This window comes from Platalea leucorodia (assembly GCF_965183815.1).
Source record: "Platalea leucorodia genome assembly, chromosome: 1".
Lineage (NCBI taxonomy): Eukaryota > Metazoa > Chordata > Aves > Pelecaniformes > Threskiornithidae > Platalea > Platalea leucorodia.
In genome coordinates, this window is record NC_138823.1 from 98,438,416 (window position 1) to 98,463,851 (window position 25,436).

Consider the following 25,436-nt stretch of genomic DNA (forward strand, 5'->3'; position numbering starts at 1 on the left):
CTGGGCTTTTTGTTGTTGTTTTTTTCTTCTTGCATTTGGGAAAGGCTGTGGTCTGTGATGTGTGAATACTGACTGGGGTCATCTCTTAACTTCAGGACTTCAAAAGAAATTGTGGTTACTACTGAGAGCAAAGCTGTTCACCTGTCAACATAAGTGTATAAACTCTGTGTTTGTACCTCCGCCAAAACGCTGAGAAGCTTCAGCCTTGGAGAAAGAGCCTGCTATGAGCCCCGACATAGGGTTCACCTCACCTAGCTAGCACCGTGCTACCGGTGTCCGTCACGCTGTTCCCGGCCCAGCTTCTGCAGAGCAGAGTTCTCTGGGGTCTCAGAGCAAGTTCTCCTCAGCAGGGTTGTATCTGATGTGGGTGAGTGGTTGGAAATTGGGGGGGGGGCAGTAGTAGGACCATTTTGCAAATGCCTGTCCATCGCGTGGTTCGGCTTCCAGGTGTCCAGGGAGGCCTGAAGATGAATGAGTAGATGCGGAGGAGTCCTGAAAGGGCAAGAGAAGGAACAATCGTATTTTACTGTAAAAGCTCAGGGCAGCATGTATGCCTGTTCCTTCAGCTCGACCTGTCAACTGACCATGAAGCAGTTCCACTCGCGTTATACGCACATCGCCCCTAAAAGCTGTTAATATTGGTCCCCTTAACAACTGATTTCTGCAGAAAGAAGGAGAATTACTTCTAGAGCTGATTCTTGACCAATGTAGTTTGGTGGGCCTAATACTAGCATCCATCCCTCCAGGAGCTGGAAGGAGAAGGAAGACTTGGGCTCATTTTAGAAAGATGTATAAAGTTGTGTTGGTAGGTTGGTTAAACTAAGCCAAGTTTTGTGTTTTGCTGCTAGTACTTGTTCTCAGAATATACCGTAATGGGTTTTTTGGAACAGCTTCAGCTTATGTTCTGAATGTGAATTAATTAACATTAGTATGAATTGCATATTGTCCAATGGAATTTGTTTTTTCTGTGTCTTCTGTCATGCTCAAGGTACTTCAAACACTTTAAAATAATGAGTTCAGCTGTAATAGTGCGGTGGCTCTGTAGACAAACATAGCCGTCCTTCTGGGTGCAATAGGAGATCAAATTCAAGGATGGTTTCACTGATTGGAGTGGGAAGAATACTGGTTGTGATGTTAGTATTACCCCTGCTATTTTTTAAAAAGTATTTGTGACAGGCTCCTTATTTGGCAGACTGGATTTTACTGTTTATTACTTCATTTATAACTCTCAATGCAGTGTAAACAGAATGATGAAGAACTGCAGGGCACATTATTCATAAGCTGTTGTTTAAAGCTCACTGTTGCATTTCTAGCCCTGATTATTTCACATCATGACATACTACGTGAAAAAGCTGGTAGCCCTTGATTTCCTGAAACAAAACCAAAGCTTCCTTTTATGACCCTGCAAAAGCATATTGTAGCAAAGCAGGTAAACCGGATTTCAGCCAAGGACGGTAGGATCCTGTTGATTTGTGTGAAGAATGAGGGTTCTGCTAGTTGTCTGCAGGTCTCCGGAGGAGAGGGAGTGCCTTATATCCCTCAAAAACAATTCCTTTCAGCTGGCTGGAGAGAAGTATGGATAGCATCCAACATACAGACATCCCCAAGTACAAGGATTATAGTGGAAATGTTGATGACCAGTCAGTATAGAGATATTAGCAAGTATTTATATAACTCAGAGTTGTTGACTACTGTAGGCATGTTGTTTTAGGCCCTGTTCCCACTGGCGTTCCTCCTGTTGACTTTCGGAGAGTTAGGATCAGACCCCTTTGGCTCAAATTTGGAGTGTAGTTAATTAAGACGGAAAGAAGCCTGCACGTTCTGAAGTCAGCCTCCAGTTTCAGAGGGGAGAACAGTGGAAATAACTGACCTGTACAATGATACTGAAGTGCTTTATGGCATGATCAAGCCATACACTGAAAATAAAGCTTTCCTTGAGTTATTTGGGATATTTCATTTTGATTTGTAGCTTGTAGCGTTGTCTGTTAATGGAAGGCCCGACGTGGGTTTTGTGCATTCCTCATAAAGCTGTTCTTTGACAAGGAGGAAAACGTATCTATCTAATTAACATGCACCTTTCTGTATACGGGAATAGGCATTCATTGTTTTCAGTTTGTACTATTATATGAAAGCTTCTCCAAAACTTTGGCAGCTTGGTAGGAAGGAGTGGCAGTTCAGTGCATTCTCAGCTGTGCATCTCTAATGCATGTTGCTTTTAAAGACACCTACATGTTATAATAAAAATACCCCTTCTAGCCAAAGATATGTAACCACAGTCTAGATAATTACAAAAGAAAGAGACTCAACTAAGTACTGAAACAGGAAAAAAAAAGCAAAAATGAAAGATTCTTTTTTTTAAGAGCAGTAGAAATGATAAAGGAAAAAATTACTATTCCATAAATGCTAAAAAAAAAAAAGAAAAAAGCTCAGTGGTTCACTATGTGTTAAAGTTGCTATCAGTTAGGGAGTATATATGGAACAAAAGTCTGAAATACTAAATACTATAAATTCAATTGATAGTCAGGGCTCAGTTGTGCTCCAGAAAAAGAATAAATGTGTAGCTTTTCTAAAAACAACAAAAGCCAATTTGGGGAAATGTATGAGTACTGCTAGAAAAGCTGAACAATACATCTCTGTAAAATTTCATGTGACTGGTGTAAGTACTGTTCTGTCACAGCTAGGGCTGCTGAAATTGTAAGCAGGTAGCAAAAATTTACTGTTTAATATTTCACGGATAATAATTGTTCTGAAAGCTTTAAATAGCACAGGAAATGTAGTGTCACAAACTTGACATTTAAATATTAATATTGATACTGAAACAGTCTCACCACAAAGAATGCCAGGACTGCAGGAGGAAGGACAGCATTTTGATCAGATAAAGACAGAAAAGTTTTAAAGCCCTTCAGATAGGTTGAAAAAATGCCTTATGAAAACTGGGGCAAAATTGCCTTTCAGAATTGGACATTTTATATCCAGTTTTGGTAATGTCCTTATCCACAGGTAAAGTTGGAAGCAGAGAGATGTTTTTCTGTCATTTTTGTCTCCCCCCTTCCTCCCCCATTTGCTATTTGATGAAGACTGTCTCAAAAAGGTTACTAGCACAGGGCTACAAAGTGTTTGTGATTCACTTGGTTCAAATCTATGAGTGTATGTGGGTTCAAGAAAAGATGCATAGGGACATGTAGTTTTTGCTGTCCGTTCTCAGACCTGCTTGAGATGTATTGTAAGTTATCTTCTGTAACGTCAAGATCTGGCTACAGCTTACTGTATTAAGGAGAGACCTTTCTTTTCTAAGAATAAAGTAGGGCTGACTTTCCCCCTTTTTTTTTTTTTTTTTTTTTTTTTTTTAAACAAGCAAGTTTGCTTTCCCCATGTCTGTGTGCAGATAGATGAGTGTGTGCACAATCCCTTACTGTAAGTTCATTATAGCTTGCATAGTTCTTACAAAAATGTGTGGTGAGGTCAGAAGAATACAGCACTTCACATCGAAATACACAGTAAGTTGCAGCGTAGCTACATGATGGAGCCCGAGGACCGTTGCCTCTTTGCATTCACAGTGCAACAAACTTCCCCCAAGGAGGATGGAAAAATAAAGATGGAGACTGGTGAAAGTCACTGCTGATGCGGTACTTTGCAAACAGAACAGGCCAGCCAAAGCCAAGCCCACGTGAGGAACAGGAATATTTCTGTTCTGTCGCTCTGTGTAGTGCAGTGTTGTTGTGGATGGTACCCCACTGTTGATAAATCTCTTGATAGCTTTTGGCAATTACGTTATGTAGATGATTTGGTAAGTCACTTAGCGGGCAATAGCACTGATAGGTACATTGCTTTCCAAAATTCATTATCACGAAGTACACAGAGCACATTTTTGGCTTTGTCTTGCTGGCGTAGGTTGCGCCAGTTTGATTCTAGCTGTTTAGCTATGTGCAAACTAGTTACAGGAGTTTTCTTTTTTGGGGACAGGAAGGAAAAGTTTGTCAGCCTCCTTTCTGAAAGCATTTTGGTACTTGTGACTTCTTTTTCCCTTCAAAAATACATCTTGCACTTTCAGACTCTTATTTTCAGATGTGATTAATGGTAGCTTTTATCTTTAGAATGCAAATGCAATTTTAGCATACTTTTGCACTGTATAATACTTCTCTTTGCACAAACTGCTTACGAGACAATTTAAGAAGATAGGTAAGTATTTAAAAACCAAACAAAAAACCAAAACCAAAACACAGTTTCCCTTCCAAAATGTTTATATATTCATAGTTGTAGGTGCTGCAACATACTTATGCTGAAGATGCACCATTCTGCTTTGTCAAGTGTAAGCAGCTCCCTTTTAGCCGTGTGCCACCGACTGTAAGTAGGAGGAGAAATCTGGCAGGTCCCTGGAACTGTTGCAATGCCTTTGTGTCTCAGCGGTGGTAACCTATACAGACACAACCCCTCTGAGGTACCTTTTGCAGGGGGATGTTGGGGAATCCCAGATCCCTGGCAGTCGTCAGCATTCGTTTCCAAAGGGTGAAACAACAGCACTTTTATTAAGAAATGCAAATCCCCTGCTGCCGCTGTGCATATATAAACCAGGCAGACTTCTGACCCCCAGGTGATGCCAGTGGCATTTTAGCCTGCCTGAGTTGTTGAATTCATTAGGGGCAATCTCATTTTCACTAAGGAGACCTGGACAAGACGGTAACACATGGAGATCTTACTCTCCAAGGCTGTGCTGTTTGTAAGGTGATTCACAGCATGTACAGAGTGGATGGAAAATGTTGTCCTGGAAGCGTTCCAGTTTGTTATTATTTTGAAGTCATTTTGCCCAGACACAAGTGCTGATGATTGTATGGGGAGCCTTGAGAGCTACAAAGAATGGAAGGTGAGTCTCCCACACCTTAGGTTAGGTTGTAAAAGACATTTTATTTTGTGGCCAGCTACTCACCTGACTATCCAGACCTTTGTTCTAAATAAAACCCAAGAAAATCAAATACTCGGGAGACTTTGGCCTGTTACAAGATGGGTTGCTGTTGCAGATGATTATATAGATCTATTTTACTGCCTGTTCCTAACGCCAAGATTTAGAAAAGCATCTTGATTTTGAAGTGCCCAGAAACAGCCCAAACAGGGACTAATCATACTGAAACAAATTACTTTTTCTACATCCTATACTTCCTCTATTTCTTCAACTGTTTTCCCAAAGTATCAGCTACATCTACTGTCAACAGTATGATAATAGGTTAAATTAATCTTTTTTTTTTTTTTTTTTTAATGTTCTAGTATAGCTGCTCTTAGGGACACAGAAGTAAATTGTTAAGATAAAATCAATCTTCTGATTTAGAGCCTGAACCTGCTCCCTTGATGTTAGTGCAAATTAATGGAGTTAGGATCAGACCTTTTAAGAATAAGAATAATAAAAAAAAAAACCTAAACCCCAGCTGTAGTATCTTAGAGCTGACCAAGTTAAAAATATGAATGAAAAATTGTGACATACGCCTAATCCTCAGATAATTGTCATGGTGAATGGAATAATCTTCCATGGAGCTGTGAGTGGCCAACATGTTATTGTACATCAGGGCCCTATTAATCCATAGATTATTGACAGAGCATATGGTAACTGCTCCAAAGCATGCCATATACAACATGCTTTTATCTTTGTATTATTGTTTAAAACTACAGTCTAATGTGTCACTGGGGATATATGTAGTCCTGGAAAAACTGTTTGCACTGTGGTATTTGCTAGCAATATGGTATGTGGCCAGGATGTACACTAGATATTCAAATGACATATGCTGCAGAATTCGCAGAATTTTTGAATTTGCATTTTAAAATACCTGGCATTTCTGGAAATACCCTGAGATGTAACTGTCCACGCCTTCCCTGTACTAAGTAATTAATAAATATTTGCTTGCAAAGCTGAACCATTAACCAGCTGAGGAGTGGGTTTCCCAGCTAGTGATTTTAAAACTTTACAGTCTGTGACCCAGAAAGTTTTGTTTTGTTTTGTTTTTTTTAAATATTATTGCTGTCCTGTTCATTAATAGTGTGAAGTACTGAAGCCTGTTAGCCGAATGCCCTGCCTTCCCAAACGCAGTTTATTACCCTGCCTTTTAGAAAAAGGGATAGCTAGGGAGAGGTGCATGCAAAACCACAGCCTGATTGAGTTTAATCTGAAGATATTTCAACTGGCGTGAGTTGCCCAAGGAGAAAAAAGTCGCTCACGCCTCTGGTCAGAGCTACCTATTGCACACGTTGAACCCTTGGGAGTAGGGGTTCAGACCCGGGGATTGCAGACTGGTGGCTGTCCTTCCCAGGTGGACACTTTGGAGACCAGGGGGGTGCGTTATGGGAGTGCTAGGGGTCTTGCACCTGAAACTGTGAATGCTGGGGCCTCGCCTGCCTGTGTGCTGTTGAGGGATGGAGAACTGCCTGGGGGCAGGCAACCAGATTTTCATTTTTTCCTGTCTGCCCCTGCTCGCCGTTTGCTGTTGAGTTTTGGTGAGGCCGATTAGTTTTTTGTATGGTACTCGTGGGATTTTTGTGTGATAAAGAGCACTAAATAGAAATGCATTCATTTTACTTGTATTTTACTCCTGTAGATATCCCACTAGCTTTAGAGATGAATCCGTCCCCCACCTTAAGCAGGTCCTCCACTTTTTGGGCATTCGACTCCCCAGGGGGCTGTGGGGCAGGGGTGTTTCCTGCCCCTGCTCCACCCTTGAGCGAGCTGCACTGCGTTTGCAGCGTGTGCCCATTAGCCCGCAAATAATATCCGTGGCTTTTCCGTGTACTCCGTCTTTCCCAGGTAGGGGAGACGAGGTGGTGGGGCCTGCCGAGCCTCTCGCGAAGCCCCTGGGGTCAGGGAGGGCCCTGGGCTTGCCCCTGGCCGTGGGGCTCCCGGACTAACACCACCACCCACGTCTCCCCGAGCGCCTGTGGTGCACGCTGGAGGCTGGCCGCTTCCCCTGCCCTGCCTGCCTTTCTGACGCGGTGGCACGTGGGTGTGCGGCAAGGTGCTCCCTGCTCGTGGGACCACGCCGCGCTGGGCGCTCCCGCCGCACCGGAGCAGCGGCTGCTCCTCACGGGAGTTTTTTCCGCCGCTCCTCGCTGGTTCAGGGTCAGGTTTATCCCAATTGCGCATGTGTGGGTGGCCAACGCCGGTGGTGCAGCTGGGGCATGGGGTAGAAAGGGGCATGAGGCATGTAGGGGCTGCCGGGAAGCCTGCACACCTTCTGTAACGTTTCAGGATACCCAGAAAATATTAAGGCAACTAGTTGCTAAGCCTGGAGTTTGTTTAAATACACCCCGAATGTTGCATAATGTCTATAAAGCAATTTTTTCCATCCTTTAGGAATGTTGCCCCTTTGGGGTAAATGGATACAACATGGTATCGTGGATACAACAGTGCTGCACCGCGCGTGCATAACTGCAGGGAAAGTACACACCTTTGCAGCATTCACTGGAGGTTGCATACTGCAAAGCGTTGTTGGTTACGTTGGTTAATTGGTTTGCAACCTAACGGTGGTTTTTAGTTTGTACTCTGTGGTGGCAATAGTGACCAGTGACTGTGGTCTGTGAACCAGCTGACTGAGAGCCTGCCTCTGGAGAGCAGTCCCTCAGGAAAGCAAGCCGGCTGTCGGCCGGCGCCCGCTCGCTCTGTGGAGGGCTTCGCGTTTGCCGGGAAATCCTCAGGGAGCTTGGAAATGGAGAAAGATTGAAAACCTGCTCAGCCTTTCCACAGGTGAAGTGAGATCATGAAGTTATCTTTTTGGTGTGCTAATTGTTTTCTAGATTATTAATTACATTTTTTTAATTTTCGCGTCGTTTCTCCTGCTTCTTTCCTGTATGTTTTCAGTCAATTGATATCTCTGTCTTTCTCTTCAAATATATGTGCAGTTTTTTGATATCCAAAATTCTTTATTGATCTAATAAAGTAATTAAACTGGGTGACTTTGAAAACCTGGTAGGGTAGTTTAGTGAATTTATTTGAAAATTAATGTTTGACATACAACATCATATGTAAAGTTATCAAACGTTCTGTGAGCAGTGTTGTGGTTGTGGCTGTTTTCAGAGAACTTGAGAGTTTGCTGGAAAAATCATCCTTCAGAGTAAAATATTTTCTGCTTGTTTTCATTATGACAGGGAATAAACTGTTACTGTCAGCGTTCGTGGGAATCCATCCATTCGTCAGACCTTGTAGTAAACGATAATACTCCCCTGGCCATTTTTGAGGTACTGAAGTGTGGAAGTGAAAAAGCCCTCATCTCATTATTTAGATATTATGCAAATAATCCTTTTTTTCCTTTTTTGCGCTCTGACAGCTTTTTAAAAATTCCACTGCACCCCCAGTAGATGGGCCTGAAACAGGAGAAACCAGTCCTGAAAGTTCAGCCTGGTTTGTATCCGAGCATGCCGCTTCTCTTGCTTCGTCATGAATTCACAGCAACCCACTGGCATGATAACGTGGAACGAGCTGCGGAGTCGTCCGCAACTTCGCTTAGTCTTGAGCAGTCAGGCTGGCGAGAGAGTGGAAAATGCTCCTCAGCGGGAGGTTTGATGCTTAGAAAAGTCTGAGATGGAGCACAGAGTTGTGCCGCGTGTGGGAGTAAATTCTCCCTCGGATGGGGCCGGCCTTGCTCCCGTCCCGTGCCTGTAGGTGCCGTGGCGCTGGGCGACAGAGGAGGAGCAGCAGGTTGCGCCCACGGGTCCGGCAGGAATGCTGCCCGCCCTTCCCAGCTGCGTTCCCCCGGGCTTTGGTGGGCCTCACCCACCCGCGCTGGCAGGTAGGCGCCCGCCGGGCCGTTCGCTCAGGCCCTGGTCTTCGGGCTAGGAGGGCTAGGACTCGCGGAGCCTTGCTGGAGTTCAAGTGAACTGTATAATTAGTATCATTTTAGCTTCCAGTCGGCTGTAATAGTACCAGGAGGCTGCTTCTGCTTTGCATAACTTACTAGAAAAGATATTTTTACTTTCCTACATGTACGCCTTATATAGAAGAACATGCGGTGTGGCTTTTTGTCAGGAGACAGCATGAACTGTATTTTCCAGTGTCACGACCAGCAAATGTGAAATCTGCATCAAAATGCTTTTCCTAAGCATCCTTTAGGCCAACCAGGGAGAACTACTGCTGGGTGTGCAGGATGCTCATACCTGAGCTTGGGGCAAATGCCTGCTCTGGTCCCCACTGGCGTCAAGGGAGTTTTTCATTGAATTTATTAGTAGTTGAACTGGGGAAGTGATCTGAGAAATCTTCCAGCCTGAAGAATGTGAAGTAGGAACGAATGGGAGGAACCCTAAGTGATATGAGGGAAGCAGTAGGCTAGAAGGAGGATCTAATAAAATCAAATAATAAAACACACCCATAAAACTGCAGGACCTTAAGTTTGAACGAGTAGCTCCATACTTATATCTTGGCACAACTTCCATTTTTAATTTGCCTCCTTGCTTCGGGCTCCCTCCTGCCGGAGAGGTGGTCTGTGTGCCTGCCCTCTGCAGCTGGAGAGCCCCTGGTCTGGTCATGCCAGCGTGGGCAGAGGGCCGTAGCCAAAGGAGATAACAGTCTTCCCTGTAGGAGTCATTGCTCTTGGGTGGGTGTGCTTGGCTGGTTTTCCGGATCACAGACTTCAGGCAGTAGGGCATTAGAAATATTACAGGCTATTAAATTTATTGTTGGAGCATTTGGCTGCACTAACTGCTGCTTTTAATAGAGTTCAGATTTGAGATTTTTGGGACTGAGAGGGTTTGGACGTAAACTTTGTTAATTTGGTTTTGAAAAAGGAAGTTCTTTCATGCTTTGAAGGAAAAAAACCATGAAGACAGAACTGCAGCTCTCTTCCTTAAATCAAAATTTTCTGCCTGAAATGGGAACAACTCAGCAGAACAGTTTAAGTAAACAGGGCCATAACTCCTTATCTGAGACACTGGCATCCTCTCTTCTTACTGTGTTACTTTTTTGTGGTATCCTGGCATCTCTCAGTCACTGATGTGTTTGTTATCACAGCCCCTCCTTCACAGGCGTATGCTTTTACGTCCATTTGATAGTTGCCACCAAGATTTGAGACTTCATCTGAAGAGCTCACTCCAGGAGCATAGGTTTTTCTACGCCTCTGTAGATGAGATTTTTGAATTGCTGTCTGAAAGGTCTTTCCCTCTCCAGCCCCCACTTTCTCTCTACCTCTGTCGTGGCTTCTTCATTTATTATGGGGGGAAAAAAAGAGACAACTGTTCCTGAATCATCTCAAGTTAATGTTCAGCACCGAACAGGGTAAAATGTAGGCCAGAGACAAGAAGTGACTGATGATGTCCAGTTGTAGCCTATGTGGGGGGGTCAGTGAGTGTAGTATAAACACTGGGAGAATTGCTGAAAGTCACGTATGTTTGTGAGAGGGCAAGGAGGTAAGTACTGTCCTCTAAAGCTAATGCCTGAGCGTGGGATCATGTTTTTTCTACTAGGTGGAAAAAATGCGCCGTATTGTGAGAATGGCTTATTGATACCTAGCAGTACAGCTTGGGTCATTTTGCCTGTGTGTGTTAAAATACTGTAGACTGACACTGGGTTTCTTACCCAGGGAGCGCTGCTGCATGTAAGTAACTTTTGTGCACTTAAGCGCTTCCACTGTACTATTGCTTCAAACTTCATTATTAAAAATAATTTTTATTTAAGTTACTATTTTGCTCTTACAACCAGCTTCTAAAGGATCAATTTGTTTTATATTAGTATATGAACAACAACAAAAATGTTTTAGTTACAGAAGGTAGGATAATAATTTACTTGATAGGTCTAGTAAAGTAAAAAATTCTGTGATATTTGGTAGAGTACTTCTGCATGTTCCGTAGCATATTCTTTAAAGTAGTGGAAGAATAAGAAATGAGAAGTGCGAGAAGCCTTTTTTTTTTTTTTTTTTTCCCCATGGGAATTAATGTGTCTGTACATTTGTGAGTCTCTAGTATATGCTTTTCTTCTTTTTGGCTATGTCACAAGGACTAAAATCAATTAAAGAAAGAATAAGAGAAAAAGAAGACTGCCTCTCTCTGCCCATCCTGTCATGCTTCAGACAATAGTGCGTCAGGACATGGGAAGTGATCTCAGCCATATTTTTAGTCATATTTTAAAAAATGATACTTCTTGGTGAAATAGTCTCCAAAATTATAAAGCTAGTACACATGGCAAATATAAGTATATTGCACTGCCAGTGTCAATCTAGTACACAAAGAGCTTCACAACTGTTTGGATCTGCTCTTCTTTCATAATGGGCTGCAACTTGTTTACTAATGCTTGAAAGCATGTACACATCAAATAAATCTCTGGTATTCGGGCCATAGTGTACCAGCATTATGCAAAGGGAAGATTAACCACACTCTATATTAAGCTGCAATCCACTTTACTCTTGATTCCTAGCTATACTAAATCAACCAAACCATCAAAGCACAAAATTAGTGGAAGGGCTCCTCAGACAATAGATTTATTTCCATGTTTATTTGCGTTATTGTTAAGAAAAGGGCAATCAGAAGAGCAAATCTCCTTGGGGCTCAGAGCATTATAAATCAATCATAAGACATGAAGTGAGCTTTTGGGTGTGGAAAACTAGCAACAGATGCAAATGCTACATAGCTGCATCGTGTGGTGCGTACGGTGTTGCTGCAACAGCTGAGAGACAATGCGCTCGCTTTGACTGCTGGTACTGTTAATAGATAGTCTTTAGCAAGCATTATATTGGCAACTCTGACACAGAATGAATTTGCAACAGTGACTCAAAAGACTTTCCTAACATGAAGCATCTTTATTGCATATCATTTTAGCTCTTTCCTGTTTTTACTCTGCTCTCTTTCAGCGAAAAGGTCAAGAAAAGCAGTAGCTCAGTGGCTGAATTTTTCAGAAGTGCTTTACAGCAGGGAAGGTGGGGAAACCTCTTAAAGTGGTGTCTTATTCAGTAAGTTAAGCCTTTTGTTCTTCAGTTAATTTATTTTACCTATTTTTATTTGTTGAATGTTATGTATCAGATTAATTAAAGTGGCTTTTAAGGTATCTCCAGGCAGGTGTGGAACTCCTCATCCCCACCTCAGCTTTCTCCCTCCCCCAGAGGTAGCCTTTGCCACACGAAACCTGTCAGCCCACCTTGCTAGACATGGTAGCATTGAGTCAGATGTGTATTTTCATAACACGACTGTCCATCTGCACTGAATGTGGTTTGTTGCCATATTCAGGTTCGGAGAATTACAATATAGAGTGTGTGCCTCTTTCTTCTTCACTTTGCCTGCACACATGTGTGCGTGCACCCACACACTTGAATAATGCTCTCCCTCTGTCATTGCACCCTGAAAGCCACCAGCTGCCTTAACAAGAGATTTTCAAAGCCCAAACCAGGAGCTTTTGGGCTTTCCCTAAAGCAGTAAGGTAGGTATATTTGATACTTCTATCACTATCACTGTAAGGAATTAAAAAAAGAGAGGACTGTGGCCTTTATGGTGACAGATAGAAATGGAGGCACACAGGAAGATACTCTTGATGTAGCTAGAGCTTCAGCTAGTGCTGGTGCCTTACTGTTGATTCAGATTGAAGGTCAGAGCCTTAAAAAGTTAAGTGCTGAATATTCAAATTTAATTTATAGCATTAAATTAGGACGGCTTATAAGTTTAACTAGCCTTAAGGGCGCTAAGTATTTCCAGCTGAGGCCAAAAGGACTTTCAGCTGGTCAGCAGTTCTTGTGGTTGGGCCTGATACTACTTACTGTAATTTTCTTGCACACCTGATATTGCTGCATTTTTTGCAGGTATGAGTTTCTTTGCTCACATCTTTTCATGCCTCATTTGCTAACTCTTCTGTTCTGCAAAATTGGCAGGATGACAGCAGGCAACTCCCTCATCCTTTTGTGTTAGGACTGATCCTCAGGGTTCTTTCTGATATGTCTCCAGAAATACATATTCAGCTTAGGCTGAATGCTGATTTGGTTTGTAATACTAAAATGTGGACAGTGCAGATTGCTTTCTGAGTATTTTCTGTCTCTTAAAAAGAAATCATTGTAGAGGTGTATGTGAACAGTTTCAGAGTTTTAAGCTCTCTGTCACATAAAAAAATTTTTTAAAATACAGATACACTTTGGCACATGCATAAGTAGTTTGCAGAATGTCTATGTTTGGCCTCGTTTAGCATACTTAGAGCGTTATAAATAACAATTAGATGACCAGTCATTTAACAGGTTGTGGTATTTTAGTGCTCTGAATTGTGTTTTTCTGCCTTGGCATAATAGACAGATTTTTATTTTTATTTTGGATTATATGGCTTGTTTTTACTTCAGTCTTTTTTTACTTAACATATGATTTAATTAAAATTTTGTTGCAGTGATTGATAGTTGCTTTATTTGATACCTGTTTATAGGCATTTATTCATTACTTTTTCAGTGTACTGAGAGTTGTCAGAAGAGAATGATATTATTTCTTTTGTCAATGAAAGTGGGGCTCTAAATTACTGTAATTTTGGGATACATTTCTGGTATGAGCAAACAGTATTCCCTTGGTGAGTTTTCCGCTATGGAAAACTGGGTTATGCATAATATATTTTAGAAAAGACCTGTATTCCTCTAAAGAGGAATGGCATTGTGCAACTCCTGGAAACTGTAAGAAGAATCTAAATATATGTATATTTGTATTCAAAGTATGCCTCAGCATCTGCAGTGTTGTTCGTCCTGGTTCACATAGGGGACTGGAAATGGTTGGTTGTTGTTGGTTTTGTTCCTGATTTTTTTTTTTTTTTTTTTTTTTAACCCCAGTTCTGTAGGAGATGAGGTGAATGGTTCAACTCTGTGCACCTCGATCAGTCACCTGCCAGGTTCTTCCCAGAGCTGCCATGCATCTGCCACTGGCGTGGCTGCGTTAGGTCCTGAGGTGATGATACCCGCAGTCACCGAAGATCAAACTGAAAGTCACACAGATGTGTGACTTTGTATTTTACTGACAAGTACAAAGGGATTTAGCAAAATTACGACTCAAGAGTAAGCTGTGGGAGGAGGGAAGATATGATATATTCTTCCCTGCTAAAATCATAGCGTTAACATTCTTGGCAGCGTCACTGAGCTCCGCAGTAACTTCTGGTTTACATTTTAAAAATGCACCAAATAGCATATACTGTTTAATTCCGGGTTGCGTTACGCAACAGAACGCGATTGCCTCAGTGAAGCACATCTGCATTGCGAGAGTAAACTCTCCTGGGAAGCAAGCGCATCTTCCGCAGAAGTCGGAGTGAGGCGTGGGCAGGGCATTGCTATTTTGGCAAGCAGAGGGAGCCAGCGTTGGAAAGCTGCCTCACCTTTCACTTTCCATGGAACTTACCCTTTCTCCCTGTTTCAGGCACCAGCCGCTGCCACTTGCTTCTCCTAGTGCTGGTGTGGGGCTGGGGATGCTTTCAGAGGTTGATTTAAAGCATTCATCTGGGTTTTTGGAGCCGTGGTCTTTGCTGCCTGTCTGCCTTGTGATCCCTGAGCAGGATAGGCTATTAGGGAGCAGTAAGGAATGCAATTCAAAAAACGTCTGGAAGAGCTAAGAAAATGTTTTGTTTTTATTAAAAAAAAAAAAACAAACCAAACCCACACCTCTGTGATGGTATCTTCTTTAACTGATAAGTTCGCAGCAGTTGATAGCAGGTTCAAAATTCCCGTCATTTTTACACTGTGTTTCAGTCTGCTTCTTCCAGGCCTCTCTTGCTGGAAGCAAAGTCAGGCTCCTGCTGTCTCAGTTCAGCTGAAGGTCTTCCTGTCATCCTAAAGCTTGATTATCAACCCTCCTATTCCTCTTATCAGCATGCATTACGTTTTTATGGCAGTGTTTAGCAAAGACTTTCTAACAGCTCCTATGACAATGTAATTGGACCTCTCTGTCTGATAGAAATTATTCCCTCTTTAATGGGGGGGGCTCTGGATACTTTCTAGCACGGCTTTCTTTGAAGCAGGCTGGGTGTCTGATCGGCCAGTCTGTAATGTGGGTGCACAGAATTTCACCAAGTGCTATTGGAAGTAGTTATTCGTGGTTTGCTGTTAAACTGCAAGACTGGAGTGAGTGAGATTCCCCAGGGGTCTGTCCTGGCTTTGGTAATACTCATTGTTTTCATTATTGAAATGACGGATGGAGCAGAGAGAGCAGTTATTAAATTTACATAGGATAAGAAGCATGGAGGGGGGCTGCAGGCTCCTTGGAGGGCAGGGTTAAAGTTCAGAGTGGCCCTGGCTAACTGAAGGAATGGTTTTTGGGGGGAAAAAAAAAGAGGATACAAGCTTAGAAGCACTGCACTGGGATAGAAATACCCAGTTGCATGACACAGAATGGGGAGTGGCTGACTCAGTAGTGGTCCTATGGAGAAAGGTCTGCGAGCTGGAGTTGGGCTGTGCTGGAGGCAGTTTGGCCTGGTTTTGTTGAATAGGGTGTTAAAAATCACAGCTGGTTCCCAGACCACCAGAGAAAACCAGCCTGCAGCGTGTCCCCTGGGAGCTGGGCTGCCAGTGCGCTGCTGAGTGGGCAGCTCTCCCTTCCCTCCCCTGCCTGCTTCGGCTGCGGCCCCGGAGCTGGCGACCCTGCCACTCCACCAGGAGCGCCTGTGGGGAAGAGCCCCAGCTCAACTCCTGCCAGGCCTGATGCATGCGCGTAGCACAGTGCGTCTGAGAGTGAAGGGGATCGGAGACCTGAGACCGTGGGTGTCGTACAGTCATACAAGGAACAAAGTTTCCCCATCCCTGCCCCTCGAAAAAGCACTGTTTTGGGGCGCGTAAAGAAAAGGCATGAAATAACCTGTCCACTCAGTGTTGTAAGTGGCTCAACATCTAGTTTGGGGCACAACATAGTCAAGAGCCAGCTGGATGGCGTCCAGGGAGAAGGCAGCGAAAATGATCAAAGATTTGGAAAGCATGACCTGGGAAAGAAGATGAAAGAATTGGGATTGTTTAGTCTACAGGGGAGAAGGCCAGTAACAGACATGATAGCAGTGTTCAAGTATGTGCAAGGTTCCTACGGGGAGGAAGGGAATAAACTGTACTGCACAACTGCTGCGTTAGGAGAAGAAATGGGCTTAATTTGAAGGTGGCTAGACTTAGGTAAACATTTAAGAAAGCTTTCAAGTGATAAGGGTATTTTGGTGCTGCAGTCATTTGCCTTTGAGGAAACCATGGAAGCATCGTCACTGGAGGTTTTTATAAAACAGACAAACCTCCTCCAGGAATATTTTGGGCATTGCTTTGGGGAAGGAGGTGGAATGCATGCTTCTGAAGGTTGTTTCCCAGGAAGTAATGAAGAACTTTTTTTTTTTGGGTTTTTTTTTGGTGCTCCCGTGAATTTAGGTAATCTCTAATAACCCAACAAATAACTCGGAAGATAGTGGCAGTCCATTATTGCAACATATCAGTGGTAAATAGACAGCTGATTTATGCACAAAGCCTGATGATGATATTATCCTTCTGCTCTCTGTTCTAGTTTAAAAAAAAACCTGTGAGTAAGCTAATTTTACTGGAACGTTTCAAAAGGCTGTTCCTGTAAATATATTACTCTATACAGAAATAGAGGAAGTGATGTTGGTTGGCTCTGCTTATTGAAATATTGTGCAAACACAATCAGTACCCGCTAATACATAGCGTGGCCATAGTAAAGTCAGCAGTACTCCATGAGGTATGGGAGTTTTACACTACAGCGTGATATTGTATTTTCAACATAGACGTTCGTGCACTTGTGTACTTCTTTTATGTGGAGTCAGGGAGCAGGCTGAGAAGGACTAGGCTTTAATTACCTCATTGCTATCTATATACATGAGTTATTCTTCTCCGTTGTCTCGTTACATTAAGTGCATGAGGCAGCAATTGAAGAACAAACCTCAAATTTGTCCTTTGCTTCTTAAGCCAAAAAGCACTTTGGCAGCTTCTGCAGCCACTGTGATTGCATCTCCCCGTGCATTTGCCGTTCAGTGTTCGGGGGCTGCATGGGGGAAGAGGAGAGGTTCTTCCCCATAGTGTAACCTCCTGCCTTGAGGAATGGCTTGCAGTGTCCCCATGGATACTTTCCTCCTCCTTTTCTTCTCGCTGGAGGATCACCTCCCCGACTTCACAAGTTTCTGCAGGTCCCCTGAAGCCTTCTAACTCAGTTTCTGCTATAGAACAAAAAAGTATTTTTCTTTTTGAAACACAGGTTCCGTTGACCTTGTTGCTGTGCAGGGCAGGGAAGAGACAGTCTGTGCTGCTATAGCCCGTGGGAACAACCTGGGTGGTGGAGATGCTACGGGACACCTGTAGGAGAGACTCCTGAGTAGGTAGGGCCAGGCAGTTTGGGTCTAGTGAGAGCAGTCAGGCTCCTTGTCTCCTGCTCATTGCAGCTCCTGGCTTGACAGCCCTGAGGGGTGGTTTGTCACTGTCATCCTGGGACTAGGAGCACTGGCAGAGGGTGGTGCAGAGTCACCATGTGCCCAGCGTGGATTTAGCAAGGCTTATCGTAATCCTGGCAGGATCCACGCTAACCCCGAGCGGTCGGACATCACCACGTGTTCGTGTCCCCGACTCTGCAGCTCTGGCCACGCAGTGTTGTGCTTATGCCAAGAAACCTGCTGCTGAGCCAGTCCTGGTGCTTCTGCATCTGGAAAAACTGCCCTGAGCACTCAAGAGCTGCTCGCCATTACCTCTTTGCAAAAGCTTCCTCCTTCTAGTCTGCTCCTATGCCGGTCTGTGTCCTGATCTAGCGTGATAACAAAACAAGGGCATGCATTCACACCTGCACGTACGTGCGCACATATTTTAGTCTCTTGCCTTTTTTTAATTTGAAATACTAGCATGCATTTGTCTCTGTCCCAGTGTATCTGGCATGCATCAGCAAACTAACGTTCTTCTTCATGATCTTGAGCGTCCCATCTCATGAGAAATGAATTAGCAATACTCCTCCTGTGGAGGGTTCTTCATGGGGATTTAAATCACTGATTTCAGTTGTGACTAAAATCAGCAAGCAGGAGAACTTTATTAAAATAATCAGCTTCTAAATCTTGTTTTGCATTTACTTTTTTTAGTTATTGCCCTTAAAGAAGGGAATGCTTTCAATACTGGAAATAATTTTATATATCTTTTTTTAAACTTAGACTACATTATATTTCTACAGATGTTCCACCAGTAATCTAGCCCAACATAGATTTCTGTGGGCCTCCAATTTTTCTATTTTTTTATCTTAATCAGTGGTGTGTTTTCTGTTCACTGTTTACTAGATTATATTTTTGCATGTGACTTATATCAGGCTACATTCACGTGAAAATAAATGTTCAGCAAAAATGCACAAAAAGGACGTTTTGAAACATTTCTGTCACATAACTAAATGCTTCCTTAAAATAGGAGCTGGGAAATAGGAGGGGAAAAAAGAAAAAAAAAAAATTAAACTTGTTTTGCATTAAAATTAAGCCTTTTTAAAAGGAACAGTTAATTGCAGTTATTAAGTCTTTTTTTTTTTTTTTTTTGGTCACAGTATCTTAGAGAGTTTTGGGAATCATAGATCCTGAATATCACTTCCATTAAGAAATTATTTGAACTTCTATTTTCTTACTTTTATAACTTCCAGTTCCTTTCTCCTGTTTGAGGTAAGTATTTAACTCAGCCTGCTGAGTGCACTGATATGAAGAGGATGCCCTCTCTGGCCTGGCAGAAGAGACTGCTACTGCAAGCTGATGTAGGATGTTGGTCAGGCCTGGGTTAAGAAGTGTAGTCAGTAACTGCTATCAATTCGAAGGTTTAATTTTCTTCAGCAGCAAAAACACATCCTTCTCGAAATGTTACTGAAAAAAAAATTAATTTGAACAGTTTCAATAGATACAGTATTTGAACATAATATGGATCATCACAACCTAGTTTAAAATATGTCTTAATTTACATACATAAATGCATGAGAGAGAAGTCACTTAATAGACTGCATGTGGGAGGTAGTGACCTAGCTCCGCTGTGCCCAGAGGGAGAGCAGAGGGTAGTATAGCAGACTGAGGAAAGGAACAGGCTTTGGGGCTTTGCTGTTGTGTTCCCAGTCATGTTCTTGGATTTTGCAAAAGTGACTCTGTCTTTCAAATTCATCCAGCTGTAAATGAGGAAGTGAGACTGAGCACTGTTGAGAGATTTCAGGAATAAAGTTAGTAATTTTGTCTTCTGATGTGCTACACCTACATAATCTACCCCAGCAAAAGGCAAGTGAAATGCCACTTTACCATTTCATGCCACCGTCCCTTCAGGAGCGCAGTGAAGGCTGTTGGTCCCATGGGAGGCAGCAAGCTCAAGGCCCATGTGGATCAAGTGTGATAACACCGATCACTTGTGGAGTCTGGCGGTTTTCTTCTCGGGGAGCTTTGCAAACATGAGCTGGAAGTAAAGATACTAGACAAACTCCTTTTCTTTCTCTAGTGTGTGCACGAAAGGCCAGTTCTTGGAAACTGGGGAAGGAATTAAGGATGTGGTGCTGAGATAAATCTTCAGAGATGTGCACGGGCCAAGGATCAGGTTATTGCCCCTCTTCCATCTCTTTTAGCCCTGACTTGCTGGCATTCCTCCTGGTCACAGTTCACGCGGGGGGAGAAGTTATTGCTCCTGGCACGTACCGTGCTGGTTAACTCTTAGCAACGTGAACTCTGCACTCTATCACTTACACCTTTGCCTTCTGCTCTCCTAGCTCAACACCCGTCCTCAGCCACCTTTGATGCAGGGTGTCACCCTCAACTAGCTGTGTCTTGCGTCTTGGGTTAGATGGATGAGTGCATCTGATGGCTCGTTTTGAAAGCGGATGTGCAGAAGTGTGTATATTGCCAGGGGGCTGTGGCTGAGAGACGTAGGAACCTTTTTGCAGAACTATCAGTAATGGTTTGTCATCGATTCATCACCGTTTAGCAGCCTCATGTGCTGAGGGCCTGAGAGCCCCGTGTTGGGAGTTACATAGGTGCAGCACTTTCTCCAGGCTGAAGGGAAGGGAGTCCTCACTAAGCCTGCATCTGAATTCTGACCATAATTTGTCACTAATTGTCTTCGGGTTAGCAGGCGCTGTGTGTCCCCATGCAAATTGTGCAGTGCATTTCAGGAATTGCCTGCAAAATGTATAGAAGGACTCGCATCATGAGTTCAAAGAAAATCAAAGAGGCCACGAGGTGTGAATACCAGCAGTAAAATGGGTATAAGGGTGTTTCTGCATAGCCAGACCCTTCAGGGGGTAATGGAAAGATTTGAGACTGTGAAAAAAAGTTGTGCATCAGCTTCCATGAATCCTGTGTGTTCTTTTGTTCTTATTTAAAAAAAAAAAAAAAAAAACAAAAAAACCCAACCAGATTGCAGATTGCCACTGGAGGCTGTAATCAGGAGTATGTTTGTTTATAGAGCTACAAGGGGGAGGCCAACACAGCGATTTGTGGTTGCAGACTGATTCACTGCTGCTGCAGCCAGTGAATGGTGGGCAGGGTGGGGTGGATTTCGGGAGCATGAGAGACACTAACTGCAGGCAGCTAAGAGGGACCTTCTGCGAGGCAGTGAAGAAAGCAGTTCCTCTGCAGGCAGGCCAGAAAATGGAAGTAGCTGCTAGCAAAGCCTCTAGACAAGATTAAAACCGACAGGAAATGAAAACTAACTTCACTGTTTTTCTTACAGGCTGACTGCCCTCTCCCTTCGCTAATGCTCGCAATGTCCGTAGGAGAGCAGTTCCTTTACCTACTTCTTGGAAGGCGCACGCTCGGGTTAGAAAAGTGTGTGACCAAAGTGCAGAGCCAAGCACTGCTGTCAGTGGGGCTGCCTGAGCCTTGGCTCTCGGTCCAGCTTTATTTTAGACAGGCAGTTACTCTCGTTATCTCCGTAAAGCTGCGTTTGAAAGCAAGGACGTGTGTAAAGAAGGAAAGTACAGCTCTTTCCTGTCTCTCTCTATCTCTCTGCCTGTTAATCTGTTACAACAGATCTGTTGCTGTGCAGAGTGTGTTAGGCTCAGCAACTGCTCTTCCTCGGCGTACCTGCCAACTTTTGAAATCTATAAATAAGGATGTTTGGAGCAGGGGGAATAGACACACCTTCTAACTCCATTGAAATACTTGGACACAGCATGCTTATTTTGGCAGGACAGATTGGGAAAAATGAAATATATATATATATATGTATTTTGCTAGAATATAGGGACTGTCTCTCCCAAATAGAACAGCTGGCATGTATATGTGGCTAAAGCAGATTTGCTTAGATTTATGCTAGTCATGCTATGAGCTGCACTAAAAGAAAATGAAACAAGTCATCTTTCATCCCCCTCAAATACAGACCTTTGCCAAAGTTTGTTTCTTAGAAATTAGATGAACCTGATGAAGCAGGATCTTGTGTCTAAAAATAGAGCATTTTACTTTCCATCTTGCCCCTTGCAGGCAGGGTATAATTTTACCTCAGCCAAGAAGTGAGATGAAAGGTGATTTGAGCTTTGCCTTATGTCTCTGTACTCTTTTGAGCTGGTGACGGAGGGCCCTCGTCTTTCCTGACCAGATTCAAAAGTGCAGAGAGTAGGGATCCTGGCAGGGAAGACCCCCCCATTGCAGGTTGGTTATGTTGTCAGGGCAGCAGCTGCATTTTGCAGGTAATGTGGCCTTGCGTATGTATGGTTTCAAGCACCATGTTCCTGGATAGCAGGTCTCTTGGGGCTAGATGTTCTGCTCTCGCAGCAAAACGGGGTTTGCAGTCCTTAATGAAAAGATGGAGCTTTAAACCTGAGTTTTGCAAAGCCACCTGAGCTGCAGGTATACTGGAGCGTAGCTCTGGAAATAGCCCCGGCTGCCCTTTTGGCTTCTCAGGACGCGTGTGAGCTGTGTGGCTGTGGCTGCCTCCCGGCTCCGCAGGAGCATGCTGGGGAGGCAGAAGGGGACCAGGGGGACTGCAACACTGCAGCCTCCTGCCCTCGGCACCCACCAGGAAGGCAGAGTCTGACGAGCAGGAACAGAAAAGCTGGCCGTCGGCCAGGTCGAATGCCATGATCCAGTGACAGCTTCCTTCCCCCCTTCTCTTCCTCCCCACCCCGCTGCCTGCGTGGTTGGGCGGGTGGTGTCCCAGGGCGCTCGTCAGGGTGTGTGCGTGGGGGGGGAGAGTGCTGCTGCTTTGCTCTTCTGTGCTTTTTTTGCATGTGGATCTGTCTGCACCTGTTTGCCGGCTGCTTTTCTAACCCCGGTGCGCGGCGTTCTTTGATTCACAGGATCGCAAGCGTACGAGCCAGCGCGCGGCAGCTTGGCACGACCGTTTCATTAGAGCAAAGGAGGCCTGTGTCCTGCAGGGTTGTTTTAGTAAAGACATGTCCCATCTGCTGCTTCTTATCACCCTTTTTATCTGTGCTGCTGACTCATGCAGTGTGGTCTGCTCAGCTCTCCATTGCAGTCACATCACACTTTGAGTTACCTTTACTATGACTCACGCTTGTTTTTTCACTTGGCAAGTGTCAAGCCAAAAACAACCCAGTCTTGTCCCTCGCTCATGTTCTGTCGTATCCTACCCTTTACCTCCAAGTCCTGTGTCTCTGTCATAATCTTGTCCTTCTCCTCAAGTAAACCACCTGTAACTGAGTTTTAAGTTGTGTAATTTGGTCTTTCATAGCATCTCTGCACTGTGCACCTGAGGCTAGTTAGATTGCTGGACTTGTCCTAAAATATGTTAGTTCTTCTTACTTGCCTTCACAGATACGTTTGGTGGAGAATATTTTTTTTTTTAATTGTTTTCTCTGTTTAAAGAAAAAGCATGTTTATTAATGTTTTGGTGTGAAATTTTGCATTGGGACAACATATGAATCTTTCATATCCTGATATGTAGTATAGGCACACAGAACCAAAGCCTCTTGACTTCAAATTTGTCTGCATGTTGGGCTAATGAGACCACAGCTTCAGACAACTCGTGCTGAGGTTTCTCTTGCTTGCTCTTGGCCTGTACTTCCAGAATCAGTTCATAGACCAAGGTATGCATCCTGCACGGGCAGTCGGTAACTTGGTACTTGAAATCCCCACTTGAAGTGCTAGTGTATTGCTTCCAGGTTGAAGAGGACGATCGAGTTGTGCTACTGAAGGCTCGGTATTTTCTTGCTTCAGGTGAGGGGAATTTTGCCAGTGATTTCTTTGTGGGCAGATCTTTGGCCCTTTTCAGTGCTGAGATCCCTAAATCGTTTTCAAAGGAGAGCCTGGTATATGCTCCACTGACGACAGGTGATTGGCAAAGGTTGCTGTACAGTTAAACTGATGCTGAGTTCTGTATCTTACTGTCCTGAGCCCTCCATCACGTCAAACTTGTGTTAAAACTGGCAGTCTGGTTGAAATCTGTTTGCCTTGAATAAACCTTGTAGAACTGGGCTTGTATATTGCTGTTGTGATAACTACTTTGATATCATAGAAATTGGCCTAGAAATGAAGGACAGAAATTCTAGGAAAAAGTTTTAGAACAGGAAGGGGGGGGGTAATGCCCGATTTTTTTATTTAAAAAAAAAGTTTTCCTTATATTCTTCTAGCAAAGCACTAGGCAGGTTCAGATTGCTGTGTCAATTTTCTTTTCTAGGAACAAAATTAGACTTTTTTTTTTTTTTTTTTAATTGGGGTGCACACACAAATGATGAGAAAACACAGCTGTCTCTTTTAGACTTGAGTGTAGAAAACGCTTTTTAATGTTAAACGTGTAACTTTTTTTTAGACCAAGCTGCTTAAGTGCATTATAGATTTATCTGTGCCCTTGGACGTAGCCTTTGAAGCAGCACCACTTGAGCAAGCAGACTCTCCAGTCCCTTCTCAGCTCTGAGATGGAGGAAAATCCTTTCTGTACCCGATCTGCAGGGGGTCCCGTTGGTGAGAGACTTGGTAGCTCCTTCCCGTGGAAGGCACCAGGCCCTGTTTCAGCATTTCCCTGGTGGGCTGTGTGCTGAACAATGGCTTGGATGGATTGGGCCCTTTGCTGCGAGCAGCTTGGCCTGAAAATGTCAGGGGGTATGCGGTGAGTGTGGAAGCTTTACCCTCCCAAGCTTGTAGGACTGGGCAGCCGTTGGCTTCGGTCTCTGGGCAGGTATGTCATATCCTCTCCCATTCCCGTCTCCTCCCTATTTAGCCTGAAAAATTCATGGTTCTGTGAATTGTTGTTGCTGGGTGTCCCTGGCGGTGTGCTGCCAAGCTTTGTTGGTCCCTGGTGTAAATAAACCGGGGTAATCATGATCATAAGCAAAATATTCCATTGTTTCTGAGAAGCATCTTGTTTTCTTGTGAGCCTAAAGTAACACGCTCCATAACTCCGAACCACAAATGTACGACCCTTCTGCCCAACATGTGGCACCTGACTAGGAAACGGGGCTTGCTCGTTCGAGTCCTTGACCCTTGGCGGTTTTGCCTTTGCGAGAACGTGACCGTGGATGGCGTGTGTATATATATATGGTGCTGTCCATGACTTACTGCACATGGCGCTGAGGTATGTCACGGGCAGACGCCGTGGTGCAAAGGAGATCGGTGCTTATCGGCGGAGGTCCGTGTGCCTCGCAGTCACGCGCTGTGGCTGCACCCTTGGGAAGACTGTGGCATGTGGAGACTTCTCCATTTTCTGGTTTCACTCGGGGCGTGAGGGAGGAAGTGTGGGTGTGCAGGCGGCCGGTGCCGTGCCCTCCTGCCGGTTACTGCTGGGCGGCTCTCGCCTCCGCAAGAGCAAGGTGGTGCGCCTCCTGCCTCGGGACACTGGGCAGGATCGGTACAGGCTTAGGTTTACTCCGCGGCTCGTTTTACCCATATGCAAAATAGATGTGTAATGATACCTGCCTTTGTTGTGGAATTGAGGCTTAATTAATTAATTAATTGATGTTCACTAAATGCCTTGAGATCCAAGAATCACTGCATATGCCCCAGAGCAGCAACAACACTTTGAGGTTGGAGAACCATCTCCTCTCCCATGATGAGGTTTCCCAAAAGGAGAGGCTCCGGCCCCTCCCTCCCCAGCTCCTCTCCCGTTTTTTTGGATGAAGCAGTGCTGCGCTGTGCGTTAGTTGTATGGCTTGCTCCCTCTGACTTCTGCCTAAATAAATAAATAAATAAACTGATGTGCTTAATGCAGTCAGCACGTAGGGCACTTGCCAAAAGAATTTCACAAAGCAGCAGAGCTGGGTTGCCAAATGTCATGTCTTTTATATAAAGCATTCTTCAGGAAGCAAAGTTGCGCGGGGGGGGGGGGGCGGGGGGGGGAAGAAGAAAATGTTATAAAAAACTCTCACTGCAGTAAGAAACATTTTCTTCCCCCACAGGGAGAATGTCTGGGCCATGTCATGGTGGGATCAAGGGAGTCTATTTTTATTTCATCTTAAAGGCCCCTCTCTCATTTCTTTTCTGCACTCCCCCTCCCAAAGAGTAACTCTTTACCGTGCCGGCTTGGAGAACTCAGTTTAGATTAGCATTCAAAAGCAGGGTTGTGGGATGGTTGTCTTACATGTGAAAATATTTGCCAGTGGATTTTAGGTGGAGAGAAGGCTGT

General features: G+C 44.0%; 1 protein-coding gene across 8 annotated transcripts in view; it reads left to right on the forward strand.

The window, feature by feature from the left end:
• ATXN1 (ataxin 1) overlaps positions 1-25,436 on the forward strand; it is a 221,985-nt gene that overhangs the window by 18,029 nt on the left and 178,520 nt on the right. For 2 of the 8 annotated variants that reach the window (XM_082328802.1, XM_082328800.1), the window contains exon 3: positions 11,808-11,906. The exons of the other annotated variants lie outside the window; for them this stretch is intronic. The gene's annotated coding sequence lies outside the window, so the exon portion shown is untranslated. The remainder of the gene's footprint in view (positions 1-11,807; positions 11,907-25,436) is intronic. 8 annotated transcript variants of the gene reach the window in all.